The sequence below is a fragment of the Ambystoma mexicanum genome, chromosome 12, assembly GCF_040938575.1.
Source record: "Ambystoma mexicanum isolate Mex_15411 chromosome 12, UKY_AmexF1_1, whole genome shotgun sequence".
Taxonomy (NCBI): Eukaryota; Metazoa; Chordata; class Amphibia; order Caudata; family Ambystomatidae; genus Ambystoma; species Ambystoma mexicanum.
Genome location: NC_090936.1, coordinates 597,415,617 through 597,430,223, shown reverse-complemented (window position 1 = coordinate 597,430,223; position 14,607 = coordinate 597,415,617). Strand labels below are relative to the sequence as shown.

General features: G+C 47.3%; 1 protein-coding gene across 7 annotated transcripts in view; it reads left to right on the top strand.

The window, feature by feature from the left end:
• Window positions 1-328: 328 nt before the first annotated feature.
• CLDND1 (claudin domain containing 1) overlaps window positions 329-14,607 on the top strand; it is a 275,231-nt gene continuing 260,952 nt past the window's right edge. For 2 of the 7 annotated variants that reach the window (XM_069628981.1, XM_069628976.1), the window contains exon 1: window positions 329-487. The gene's annotated coding sequence lies outside the window, so the exon portion shown is untranslated. The other 5 variants (XM_069628982.1, XM_069628977.1, XM_069628979.1 and 2 more) reach the window with 5 other exon arrangements.

Sequence of the window (14,607 nt, the reverse complement as noted above, 5' to 3'; positions counted from 1 at the left end):
TGGCTTCCTCAGTCGAAACCTCGTATTTTAATGACAAGTTACAGTTTATGAAATGCCGAGTTTCGTTCCGTTGTGGGTATAGATTAAACACTGTTTATTATTCTAAGAGAAAGCAATACATCAACGGCTTCCTAAGAGGCAGCCTCGCATTTTAATGCAAAGCTTTCTCTCAGAATATGTTGATCTATGGCTATAACGGAGGCAGCGCGCTCGTACTCTGCTGCTTCTGTCTGTGACAGCTCAGCAGAGTGACCGGTGCTCAGACTCACGGAGGCGGGGCTAAGGCTTAATGCAGCCAATCAGAGAGGAGCCGAAGACAACCGAAGACTACGGGATACCGGATCGTTATGGGATACCAAATATTACATAACACTGGAAACTACATCTCCCAGCAGTACCTGTGCTGCGATTTGATGCCCAGCGAGTGACGTTTGAAGAGTACCCAGCCTGCGGATGTCCGTCACCATTGTGGCATTTAAAGAGAAAGGTAAGTGCTAAAATGCTATCTATGAGTTGGCTGCCTAAACGGGTGGGTGTGTTTCTTGTGGCTCGGCTGCGCGTTTGTGGCCTGGATAACATCTGCAAGTAGACCGCATTGCTAACTATACTCCGCTTCATAGCTAAGCTACGAGGCTCAGCTTCATAGCTAAGCTACGAGGCTCCAACGTGCTGTGTTAGGTTGGGCCCAGAGACGTTTCTATGGGAGGGCAAAAGTGCACTACTACTAGCCCAATGCCCCCACCTTGGAGGGGTCCCCACAGGGCTGCCTGATCTGAAGAAGTAAGATTCCATTGTTCACCAGTTTTAAATAGCACAAGTAAGGAGATTTCATGGGGTGCTGCTGAGGCTCTACACCCATTGCCTTTCTGTTTTGACAAGTATATTCTGCCTTGATCAATGCATCATGTATTGCTTTCTGTGTTCACGTTTGTATACATAGTTTATGTGTTCATTAGGGCTCACCTCTGTAGCATTCTTTCCTTTCTGTGGGAATTATGTTTATCATGTGCAATAGGCAAAGGTGGAATGCATATTAATAAATTGAGTGCCACAATGGTTCAGAAGTTAGCTCAGTTTGAGAAGTACCTATTGCAGAGATATGTGTTGATATGCAAAATTAGAATATCACATTCCAGCAAGGCTGGCTGAGCCTTTCATTTGTCTGAAGTTTATAAACCTGCTTGCATGTGTACTTGGTTTTGTAGAACACAATCTGCTATTATCAGCAATGTACCTGCACCAGATAGGGGTTGCTATAAAAACTAACATATTATCCGTACGGTGATGGTCTAGAAATTGGTTTGTTCAGATGGGGTGTTGTAAAACCTAGGCAATCGTCTCCAATGATGGCATAAACTGTTAGTCCAAGAGGTGAATAAGTATCCAAATTCAAGGCTATGGAATGAAAGCATTGATGCTTGTATCCTGGATTTGCCAGCAGACGATACAGTGATCCTGGCCAAATCATCCAATATATCTTTCATTACTGTGCTGTCATCTGTGAGGTTTACCTTCTTGTATGCTGCTGGTATCGTTTAGCCCATTACTTGATCTTTCTTCTTATGTAGGCCATTTGGGTGGAAGGGCTGGTAGACGGAAGAGAGCGGACCAGATGTTGCAGGCCTCAGGCAAGCATATTGTAAGGTCTGCTTGTTTGACACAAGAAACGGTTTGCTTTTTGGTAAAAGTCAAACGGTTTTATGCACGTTTATAAATGAAAATGTCAAAAGCCATTATTTTGGAAGCATTTAAAGCTTTAAAATACAAAAGACCAACCCAGATTAAATTTGTTAAATCACATTGATTGGTATGCTGATACTTGTATACGTCCCTTGATGATGGTGAGAAAGAAGCTAGAATCATTCCCATTTTACATAACACCCTTCTATAATATTTTGTTTGAAAATGGTCATGTTTGGTAATGTGTTGGTCTTCAAATGCTACTTGTTTATTATTCTGATTAGAGCAACAATGAAGAGGGTAAGGGGACTTAAAGGGAGTAAACATGCTTATTATGCTGCGAGACAGCATAACAACCTGTAGGTTGAGAGCGCGACGGGTGGGGGTTGGGGGCGCAACCAGTATTCTTGATTGCTTAATTCCTTTGGTTTGCTGGAGGGGGGCCCCAAAGATGTCCATGCCCAGGGCTCCAAAAGTGCTTAAAATGGCCCTGGTTGGGCCGGTTAATGTTGGAAAATGCTTTCCCTGCTTACTGCGCATGCGTAAAATGCAATCGCTAGCAAAATCTGACAGTACATGTAAAGTCATATTTTGCTACCCTTCAGAAAATGCTTCTTATAGCATTTTTTGGCAGTGTGCTTTTCGTAGCCAGCCCTATGTTATACAGGGCAGTACAGCATTAAAACCCTGTGTTAGCAATTGTTACCCAATTTTTGTTTAACCACTTGTTATCAATTTTAACCCTATGTTGTGCAGGGCATTGCAGCATTAACCCTATTTTAGCAATTTTTACCCAATTTATGTATTAACCCCATGTTATCAATTTTAACCCTGTGTTGTACAGGGCAGTGCAGCATTAACCCTATGTTGGCAATTTTAACCCTATGTGGCGAAAGCAAAATCTGAATGCAGGGTAGCAAAATCTGCCAGCCCTGAAAGCCGCCTGTTGAGGAATTTTTCCAATTTAACCCTATGGTAGCTTGGCGCTGTCGTTCCTGGGCAACTGGAGCTGTGCCTCAGCATTTTTAAACCTATGTTGCCTCATTTAGGTAGCAATAGCAAAATCTGACTGCATCCTAAGCAAAATCCGACGACAGCCTAAGCAAAATCTGACGGCACGTAAAGAGTAATTTTCTGATTCCCTGCAGAGTAGCCTGTGAGGAATTGTGCCAATTTAACCCTATGTTAGCTTGGTGCCGTCCTTCCTGGGCAACTGGAGCTGTGCCTCAGCAATTGTAACCCTATGTTGCGTCATTGATGTAGCAATAGCAAAATCTGACAGAAGCCTAAGCAAAATCTGACGGCACGTAAAAAGTCATTTTCTGCTGCCCTTCAAAGCCGCCTGTGAGGAATTTGGCCGATTTCACCCTATGGTAGCTTGGTGGCGTCCCTCCCGGGCAACTGGAGCTGTACCAGAATAATACCAAAACGCCTCTCCCAACATTTGAAGGGTTACCTCCCACCTACATTTTAGCCTAGGTGCACCTCTGGATGTGTGCTCTTGCATTTTATTAGGCAGAGAGGTAAGGGAAGCCTTTCCTGAAACTGGCGGTGTTAAAGTTTTACTGTGTTTGTTCAGAAAAATGTACTTGAACAAATGCAGTAAAACTTTAAAGCTGCTACTTTCAAGAAAGACTTCCATCGCCTTTCTGCATATTTTGCTTTAAAATATACTATTTGATAGTTGGTCCCCACACCAGACCATGGGGGGGTAGAACAGTGGGGGCAGAGCCTGCAAGTTTGCCCCGCCTATTTTCTGAAGTGGCCCCTCCCATCACCACTTAGCTCCCCCCTGAAATGTAGGTATCGTTGCGCCTCTGTACGAGGCCACCACTGCAGCGTGTTAATAAGCTTTTATTAATTGAGCAGGCTCAAAACTCTTCTACTTTGGTTTGCGATTTCCGAAGACAGGGGTTACCCGAACGGTATGGGATGCCAAATATTACATAAGACCCGCCCTGCTTTCAGGTGCTTTGGACTGTTGGCATGCATGTATGCATGCATGTGTGATACCTCGAGCCAATCCTCATTTTTCCCTTTGCATGCTGGGACCTGTAGTTTTCTATTAAATTAGTATTGGACTACACGTCCCAGCATGCAATGAGAAAAAAACAGGACTGGGAAATTTGGCAGCTATGCATAGGCCACCAAAGTTGCCCCCAGTGCTCAGCAGCAAGAGGTTGTAGGAGCCAGGAACATTCTAACTGAGGTTTCATGGGTGTAGAGAGGTATTACATTTCCAGGCAAAAGAGGCAGGACTTAACTAATTTTGAAAAAGAGATCATGAGGGGCGTGGCCAGGCAGGGCACCATGTGGACGTGTCTGCTGTAAGCTCCGGGACGGGCACCAACTTGAAGGTTAATTGAAGCCCCTAATCCCCTGAATTTATGTATGGAAAACATGGAGAGTGCCTGGCAATGCTGCGGCGACCTGGTCTCGAGTTTATGAGTACCTGGAAGCTATTTTTCCGAAGTTTGGAGAGGTATACCGGGAAGCCTAAGGCACGCAAGATGGCGGACGCATTGGGGATGTAGTATCCAGACTCGGCGCTGGAACCGAGAAGGGGAGACGAGAGCCGGATGAGGGTCTGAGCGGCGAGGACTGGCCGGCGAGTGACCTGCGCCCCGCTGCCTGGCGACGTCACCCGAGGTACAGGCGGAGGGAGAGCTGAGGCTGCAGAGGGTGCCGAGTGGAGCGCGAGCGAGTTGGAGGAGGAGCAGTAAGAGGGACGCTGAGCCCGCAGCGAGCTGTGAGCCCGCTAGATACAGCGCAGGCTGCCGGGAGCGGAAAGGCAGGTTTCCCGGGTGACGGGCGGGCGGCTAAGAGGTCCGCAGGAGGAAGAGGGGAGACTGTGCCTGTGAGCCCCGAGGCAGCCTGTGAGTCGGCTGCTCGGGGAGCGAGTGAAATTGAAGCAGGAGGGCGTTTGGTGTGCGCCGAGGCGGACGGTCTGGAGCGGCCTGCCAGGGGGAAGGCGAGGTGCGGGCTGTGCTGGAGCGCACCACCCCCGCGAACCGCTGGCTGGTAGGGGACAGCTACAGACAGCCTGAAATACGTGGCTGGGAGCCCTTGATCAAACGGTGCTGGAGCACACCTGAAATTGGGAGCGCTGCGGGGAAGGAGAGTGAAGGTGCCACTTGGCTATAGCGCTGGGTTCGAAGGCAATACTCTGACGCCCAGTCGGGGGGTCGAGCTCCTGGTGGAACAATACCAGCAACCGAGCTGGAGAGACAAATAAGGTCTGGGTGTCTGCAGGCGCTAAGGGGAGAGAGGAGATATCAGCATTCCTAGCTCACGTGTTATAAGGACGGCAACCTTCAGTGCGCTACAATCCGCAGACATAGCTCTCAAGGGAACCCTGGCGGGCTCCTGATTGATCTGAGCAACCTCCATTCGGCAATGCCCAAGACAGGAAACAAGAACAGGGGGAGTAAAATTACAGCTTTTCTGACAGCGGCAACACAGAAGATGGAGTCGATCGTGGCGGAGGTTCATGCCTCGCAGGGGTCTGACCTAACCCTTGATCCGGCCATATCTAGACACGATTTAGAGGGTATGCTAAGGGCACTTAAACAGGACATCACGCAGGCAATAACATCGGAGATCCAGTCCTCAAAAGACTCTTTGGCACGGTTCATCGCGGACATAAGCTCTAATTTGAACGGCCTTGAGACTAGAGTCGATGATCTGGAGAACCTGGTCTGTGAGTGGGAGAATGAGGACCTTACCAAAAGAGTTCAGAATGTGGAAGACAGGCTGGAGGAAATGGTGGCTAAACAGGCGGATCTGGAAAACCGCTCAAGGAGGAATAATATCCGGATTTGGAGAGTCCCAAGGCAGGTCCAGGATCAGGAGCTTCCTGACTATGTCCGCGATCTCTTCAAAACTTTGTTGAAAATGCGAGATTCTGACGAACTGATCCTGGACAGGACTCATCGGGTATAGTCCACTATTCAGCAAAAGTGTAACCTTCTTCCGGATGTCCTGACTAGAGTCCACTTCTTTCGGCAAAGAGAGGAAATAATGATGGCAGCTAGAAGGGCAGAAAAGGTGGAATTCCGTGGCTCCGTCACATCGCTGTTCCAAGACCTTTCACCATATACTTTGGCAAATCGCAGGTGCCTCCAGAAAGTCACCACCTGGCTACAAGCAAAAAAGGTCCGATACAGATGGGGATAACTGTGCAGATTGCTGTTTGAATACCAAAACCGCTCATATGTCATCAGCTCTGAGGGAAAAGTGGATGAGTGGTTGCGAGATGTCGCCTGTGAATCGGGTGGCAAGAGTGCTGAAAAGGAGAAGGGGCCGGCCATTGGTTCCACGCCGAAGGACAGGAGACGAAGGCTCAGGGACTGGGTCTTAATGAAAACACCCAACGCACGGGAAGGGGTGGATCAGGGAGGCAGCATTCCCCCCTGATCTGTCGGCAATAGTCAGGCTGAAGAACTGACGCCCCCCCGTGGAGAACTTGGATGGACGTGAGGGCGGACAAACTCCTTTTTCTGGGGCAGGCATTCGCCTAATAGGTGAAGGATGTCAGCAAGGCGTCTGACAGGGAGCAACTGGAAGCGGTCCTTGAGCTCCCCATACAGGACAGTTGTTTTAACAAGACAGTGGGGGAATTACTTCTCTTTCGCCCTGTTTTGGATACGGTCACAAGGTGAACTGGGGCGGGAGCTCGTCCCCTAGAATTGTTGGTTGGATCACCCTCACAAATAAATTGGTAGGATGATTGGTAACCTCTCCAGGTACACGATTACCTTAATTTGGGATATATTGGGAAGAACATGAGGTGTTCTAAAGTTGGGTGCCCGTCACACGGATGACTCCTGTTATTGTTACCCTGAAAGGGTGGCTGTTCAAGTCAGTTGCATTGCGAGTGCGACAAGCATTAAGTGATCTGCTTTTTCTTTTTTTCTTTTACCTTTTCTGTTCTTCTCTTTATTGTATTCCCATGTTACTTAAGGAGTCTAGTCTTCGAGGGTTCTGTCAGGGTTTGTACTTGCCTGCTATGATTGGGACTGTATGTGTTCTTCTGATATGCATCTGCTATGCAGTGTATGCAGGAAGTGAGGTCGGAGTGGGATTCTACTTCTTAGCCATTCTGAAGGGGGGATGAAGAGGGATCCTTGCTTGAGGGACACAACGACATGGCTATAACTAATCCGAATTTCCACTACCTCTCCCTGAATGTGCAGGGGTTGAATTCTCCGATTAAACGAAGGGCGTTGATGCACCGTATGGCCACCCTAGACACCTCGCTCCTATTTCTTCAGGAGACTCACCTGCTCCCATTGGATGAATTCAGGCTTAATAATAAATTATACCCTACGAAATGTTGCGCCTCTTCGGGGAGTAAGAGAGGTGGGGTGGCCATCCTGGTTCGCCGGGGAACCCCTTTCGTGGTTTGTAAGACGCTAAGAGATGTGGGAGGCAGATACGTCCTGGTTGTGGCTAGATTACAGGGGAGGAAGGTGACACTGGTCTCTCTATATGCACCTAATTCACAGCAGGACAGATTCTTTGCGTCTCTATCTAAACTCCTGTTTGAGCATGCGCAGGGTGAAATCATGATTGGGGGCAATTTTAATGATGTGGTTAACCCTTTGATGGACAAGTCTCTTCCCCCCAACTAGTGCTGACAAAAATAATTATCTGGCACTTACTACGCTCTTGCGAGAGCACTCCCTTATAGAGGTATGGAGATTCTGTCATCCAGAAGAGCGAGAGTATACACCCTACTCTGCAGTGCACAGGGGATTCTGCAGGCTGGACATGTTCTTAGTGTCTGACAAGCTTATAGCCCAAACAATAGATGTAGATATACTACCCGAAGCCTTATTGGATCACGCCCCGGTACGCTTAACGTTGTCTTCCCTTAGTGACTCCCCGAGCCCTACGTACGCCTGGAAATTGAATGAGTTCCTCCTGGAGGACCCCCAGTTCCGCACTTGCATCTCAGAAACGGTTTCCCATTACTTTGACGAGAATGAGACGGAGGAATTGTGCTATGTCACGATCTGGGATGCTGCAAAGGGTTTCTTCATGGTCCGATTATTGCATATTCGGCAAAGAAGGGGAGGGTAAGGAAACAAGTACAGTCCCAGATGGAGCTCCGGAGGAGGGAGGAGTCTCATAGATGCAGGCCCACCTAAAGGCTGAACCGAGAGTTTAGGATATCCCAGAGGGCCCTGCAGGCTCATCACATGAGCCGTGCGGCATACAGCATGATGAGAACTAAACAATACTACTATTCTAAAGGAAAACAAAGCCAATCGGCTCCTGGTGGCCAAGTTGAAAATGCGAGCTAGCCGCAATAGGATTGAAGCATTGATGGATGGGAATGGAGGGAGAGTTACTTCGGAGAGAGACAAGCTCCGTATAATAGAGGAGTATTTTAGGGACCACTCCACCCCCCACCAAATGGATTTGCATGTGGCTGATGGGTTTATCCGGGATGCACACTTGCCACAGCTGCCTCAGGCAACTCGCGAGATTTTAGAGGAGCCAATTACAAAAGAAGAGGTAGAGGCAGCGATTCGATCTCTTCCCTTGGGTAAGGCCCCAGGGCCTGACGGGTTCATGGATACATTTGATAAGGCATTTAGGGTTGTGCTCTCCCCCTACTTAACAAAACTCTTTAACGATATCTGGGCAACTGGATCGGTCTCTGCTTCTATGGCAGAGTCCACTACGACACTGATTTTGAAGCCTGGAAGGAACCCGGCTGAATGTGCATCCTATCGACCTATTACTTTACTAAACACAGATGCGAAGTTGTTGAGTAGGGTGATAGCGGGGCGCCTGGGAGAGGTACTCCCGATGTTGGTAGAGAAAGACCAAACGGGGTTTATACTTAATTGTTCGACACACGATAACCTACGTCGGGCGATAAATTTGATAGCTTTGGCCCCTAGACTGCCAGGTAAATTGTCATTATTATCGTTGGATGCGCACAGGGCCTTTGACAGTATGTCATGGAGCTATTTACAGCTGGTTCTGGAGAGGTTTGGGTTTGGCCCTAGTTTCTTGAAGCTGATCCTCTCCAATTATCAACTCCCCTCCACTAAAGTTAAAGTGAATGCAAATTGGACCTCAGCAATACGTTTATATAGGGGCACAAGACAGGGTTGCCCCTTGTCCCCCCTGGTTTTTGCTTTAGCATTAGAACCCTTGGCACAACACATTAGGCTGAGCAGGGAAATCAGGGGATTTGAGTTTGCAGGACAATGCCATAAGATCGCGCTATACGCGGATGATCTGCTGTGTTTCCTAAACGATGCACCTAGGTCCATCTCGCCCCTGATGAACTTATTATCCCGATTTGAAAACATTTCTGGCTTTGGGGTGAACGCTACAAAGTCGGTAGGTATGGCGTTAACTGAATCCCCAGAGGGCCTGGCGGAGGTGCAGGCGGCCTTTCCCATTCCCTGGGCTTCCGCAAATATTCCTTATTTGGGGATTAAGCTGACCCGACCTATGCTGGCCTCTTCGAAGCAAATATACCGGCACTGTGAAGAGAAGCCAAAGAGTGGCTTCGCAATTGGGATTCGCAGGAAATCTCCTGGCTGGGCAGGGTGAGCGCGGTGAAGATGTCTCTTGTCCCGAAGCTGCTATATGCATTCTATTCTTTGCTGATGCAGATTCCGGAGAAGGACCTCATAGATATGCAGAAGGAGATAGGGCGCTTTGTGTGGGGAAATAAGAAGCCCAGAATCCCATATAAACTCCTAATGAGAAAGGCAGTGCACGGGGGCATAGGTCTGCCTTCGGTTCTGCGCTATTATAGAGAGTCACAGGTTACACCTATGCTAGTATCAGGAAGCTCCTCCGAAACTCCTAAATGGCAGGAAATTGAGCAAGAAGCTGCCCCCTTCCCGTTGGAATATTTCCCTTTCCTGCCCAGAGAGGCGCTATACTTCGGAGCTGGGACAAAGCAGCTGTGCAAAGAGGGTTCGCTCCGGGGCTAGGTCCGTTATCCCCTGTGGTTCAAAACCCGGCGTTTACGCCGGGACTGAATCCCAACTCATTCCAAGGCTGGAAGTCAGACGGGCCCTTAAGGCTGAGGGACTTATATGCGGACCAGGAGCCTCTGACATTCCAGGAATGTAAGGAGAAATTTGGGTTGTCGGAGGTAGAAAGGTTTATGTACATACAGCTTCTTCACTGGATGACTAACAGGGCCATACGCCAAGCGGCCAATACAGCGCCATTCGGCATAGAACTAAGAATTCTCGAGGGGCAGAGCTCCCATAGGTTAGCTGCTTGTTATAGTCTACTGGAAAATGTTTCAGAGGGTGAGAAACTTCCTTACATGATGGCGTGGGAAAGGGAACTGGGAGTTGAAATTCCAGATGATTCCTGGCAGCGAATATGGTATAGGACCCACAAAAGCTATAGATATACTTTGGTAAAAGATAACGCTGTCAAGATCTGCTTTCACTGGTACTTCCCACCGACTAGGTTGCATGCAATGAATTTAGAGTACCCGGATACGTGTTGGCATGGTTGTGGTGAACTAGGTGATTTGGGGCACATGTGGTGGCATTGCTCGGTCATCAAAGACTATTGGTTGGAGATCCGTTCCAAGATCAAGGATATCACTGGCACGCTGCTTCCCATGGACCCGCGCATACTAATATTGGGAGACGTGCCTGAAGATGGGTCATTCCCGATGATGGGCACCAGAGCAGCCCTAATCGCTCAGTTACTTATTGCGGCACAAATCACAAGGGCTCGCTTCTGGAAATCAGTGGAAGGGCCACACATAGCGTACTGGTGGGTGAAGGTGTGGGAGTTGATGGGTCTTGAGAAGCTTACTGCCATGCTAGAGGGGAAGCTCTCGAAATTCAAGCGGATCTGGAACCCTTTCTTGCACTATGTATCAGACAGAGAGCAGCTGTTTTTTCAGCCAAACTTAATGAGGCACTTTATGAATTCCTGACAGACTTGATATTGTTTATTATTGCACAGAATTGATATTGCTAAGGATCATGCGGACTCCTTTTTTTTCTCTTTCTTGCATCGTTCTCCAATTTGATGGTTGATAAATGAACTTGTTCATGATTTCGCTAAGTTTGATGAAGTGATAATGTATTTTTATGTTTGTTGAGTGGGGATAGATTTCGGGGTAGGGGACTAGAATTGATGATTTGATGAACTGATGGGTGCGTTCCTTTCCCTTGTATTGTATTGTTTGAATTAACTATTTGTACAAAATCTTATAAAAAGATAAATAAAAAAAAGAAAAAGAGATCCTATTAGGAAGGCTTCTGCCTCAGAAGTAAGTCCTGGGAGGAGGAGAAAGAAGGAAGTGTTGGTGATTTCCCCATAACAAATAAACCACAATGAGTCTGCGCTGTGATTATGAACCATTAGTTATCATGTGGAAGACTTCCCCCTGTACATATGGTGATCATAAGTAACAAAAGTTTTGTCTCGCCACTTTTCTATTCTAACGATTTGGCTACTTTCGATCACAGAAAGAAATTCCTAGTGATAGGAGAATTTGACACGGTAGGAAAATATGACAGCAATTGTAATGTCATTTTTTGCTACCCGTTGGAAAATCCTACCGATAGCACATTTTGCCATCACATAGGTTGCGTCCCTCGCAGCACAAATCACAGGGACATCAGGTGGGGTGAACTCTCCTTTGCTGTGATCCTTGTGATGGATTAGCACACTAACAGTTTTATGGCCGGTGGTCTGGGGTTGACCGGTACACTGGAATGCTGGGGTCTTGGGGTGGGGTCATCTGGGCGCTATAATTTAGGGTTTGGACTGGTGAAGGTCAAAGGCTCGTGCCCTCTTTCTTGTGGGATAACTTCTTATAGGGAGCTCTCGGCCCACTCGTGGCCTTGCAGGGTACATTCCTTCTGGGAAACTATGAAAGGTTTATGAAGCTCATTGGGTTTGGTCTTTCTCACTGCTGCCTAAGCTACACCCAAATGCAATGAAAAGTTGTCTTGTAGTCCTGAAGGCTTTTGTGCGATTGAGGTAATACTTAAAGGCCCTCTTGACATCTGAAGAATGTAATTCTGTTTCTGGCCAGAGTAGTAGCATTTTGGAAAAGGGAGGGCAACATGATTGTTGTTCTTCTGATACTCGGTTGGTACTTTAGGTAATTTCTAGCCAATCGTTGCTGAAATAATTTCTCTCTTTGGAGACATGAACACGAGGATTCCTATCAGCAAAGAAGATGGTTGAAATATGAGGGGAAGCTGCTTGGGCAGAGCAATGCACTCGACTTCCCATTGCTAGGGACCAAAAGCATCCACAACAATTGGGTTGGACACTCAAGGTGTCCCATTTTTCCTTTTGGAAATATATTATAGCATAGGTAACTGGGGGTTCCCAGCCTGACAACAGGGAATATTCACAGTATGTAAATCTATGAACGATCCAATGCTGGAGAAAATGTAAAAAAGCAGAGGTAGGAACATTTGACAGGGTAGGAAAATATGCCAGCAAAGGTAATAATTTTTCATACCCATCGGAGATTGCTACCTACAGTAAAATGGGGGGGGGGCAAGTTGGGAGAGGAAGTGGGAACTGTGACAAGCTTTGCCTGTCGGATTAAGCTGGCAGTCAGCAGGTAAGTATGAAATCTAAAATGGGAAGGCGCGTGAAAAAAAAAAGGGTAAAGTGGGACGGGTTGGGGGAAGGGGAGTTACGAGTCAGAGATTTAAGCGTGGCAAGGGGCTGGTCAGTGGTTCCGGCAATGCACAGCATTGTGCTTGCAGACTTATATGGATTAGCTGTTGTGAATAACAGTATGTTTGCAGTCATTGGATAGGAGAAACAGGCTGCCGTTAACGCTATCACTGTACATGGACTACAATGCCAGCGAATGAAACTTCGTACTCAGGTTCTGACACCAACTTTCCGCTCTGACATCCGTGCTCACAGCTATGCGCTGTCAGGATGAGGAGTTAAAGACTGTCTTCACCGGCCCAGCCAGGATGCTAGTGCAGAGCATTATCTGGTCACTGTGATGTCATGTACACAGAGCACCTGTAAATTAACTCTTGCCATATAAAGCACAATCTGGTGTTTGTCTCCCACGCAACACTTGTGATGGGTGCTTTTGTCTGGGTATAGTGTTGGGGGATTGAGGGGGGTGTCGGGTGGGGTGTTGCGGGTTCAGTGGGGGAGGGGTACCGGAAGCAGGGTACAGGTTGCATATTTCCTAAACCTTCTTGCGGGGGTCCAGTTGTGGGTTCTCTGCACCTGTGCTGAAACACCACCTGGGGACTAGATGGGACAGTAGTGCCTAAAGTGCTGCTAAGTATGAAACAGCTGGTGAGAAGTGCTGCTTTCCTCCCATGCAAGTGTCACACCCTTGATGAGAAGTCCTGCCCGTCTCCCCCCACTAAAAGAATTGCACTTATGCGGAAACCAGCCCTACAACTGACCGCACAGTACACATCCCATCTTGCAAAACCACAGCTATCTGGACAATTTTCAAGACCCTCACTGTGGAAGACCTCACTGCCATCCTTGCATGCCTCAAGGCCACATTGTATGTATCTGACTCCCTCCGTACTCAAGACCCTTTTCGACTGAAGCACTCCTCCGTTACCTGACAATAAACAGCTCCCAGCAGGACACAACTGTATTGTTCCCTCAGGCACATGACCTTTGTAGAATCATAGTTGGCTAGCTAAACCTTGGTTGGGTTTATAGCTCTTTGGTGACTTGTAGCCAATTACGAGAGCCGTTCCATTTGGTCTACGAGTGGACTAGGGGCCCAAGAGTGTAAGGCTGTTTGCCAACAAATACCTTCCAGTCAAAAATGTTGAGTGCAATACCAAGGATTCAAAATATATTTACTGTACACTTTATGATTGATATCCTGACTGACGTTGCAAGGCACAGTAATATACTTTATACTTAACAGTATGCGATGTTCCTTCCCACTCTGTTGTAACGGTCAGCATACATAAATGGGCAGCACCCCATTTGCTTTATTGGACCACATTCAGTATAGTTGAAGGCCATATGTAGCAGGGCAAGTTAGAAAGAAGCAAAATTGTAGAGAAGAAATCAAGTTTTATGCCCTTTTTATTTTTTTAATGAAAGATGTATTAACGGAAAAAAAGTTGAAAAAGTAGCCAACAACATTTTGGGACAACTCTAAAACAATGGCACTATCTAAGCAGGTTGGCTGCAAAAATCATGTCACCCACACAAGTCAACACTGAATGCTCCACTGAGGATAACCTCTCCTCTCTAACTGTAAAGACAAGAAGAATGTAAGGCTCAACAGAGGGTGGATGCATATACTAACCAGCACAAGATAACATATGACAGCATGAACATAGTAATCAATTATTGGGTATTTATAATGCGCCTATAAAGCAAGTGGTGTTTCAAGGCACTTCTTTTATAATAGTGTGAAATTCAAAACTACAAGGTAAACTTCATCACAGTAAGCAAAATGGTATGCAAGTTCAGGGCCAGGTGTCCCCTGGCAAAGGATAGAGTAAATTGTGAGCCTATTGTCACAGTTCTTGGGGGGGGGGGAGGTCTGTTCTCCTGAGGTGTTCCAGCACCCTGTTCCCCAGACATCTGAGGTTCTTATCTCCTTTGTTCTCTGTCCCAGGTGCTAGTGCAATATTTGGAGCCTGTGAATGGATTCTTTTTACCCATTTAGCATCCATGGGAGAGGCAATGGCCAATGTGTTTCACCTGGGCTATGTGAGAAACCTGAGGACTTTCTCACATTTAGTTCACGGGGATCCGTTGCTCACGTGTCCCTCGGTTGTGGATCCGAACCCTGGGGTGGGCAAGCGAGGGAGGATCACCTGAGTACAGGGTCTTTGGGGGAGTAGAAGTGGAAAAGTGAGACGCGGTAGAACACATTCTTCTTGCTTTTAGAATATAAAATCCATGAGAGGTTTTTGTGATTGCCATTCTTGTCCCTTT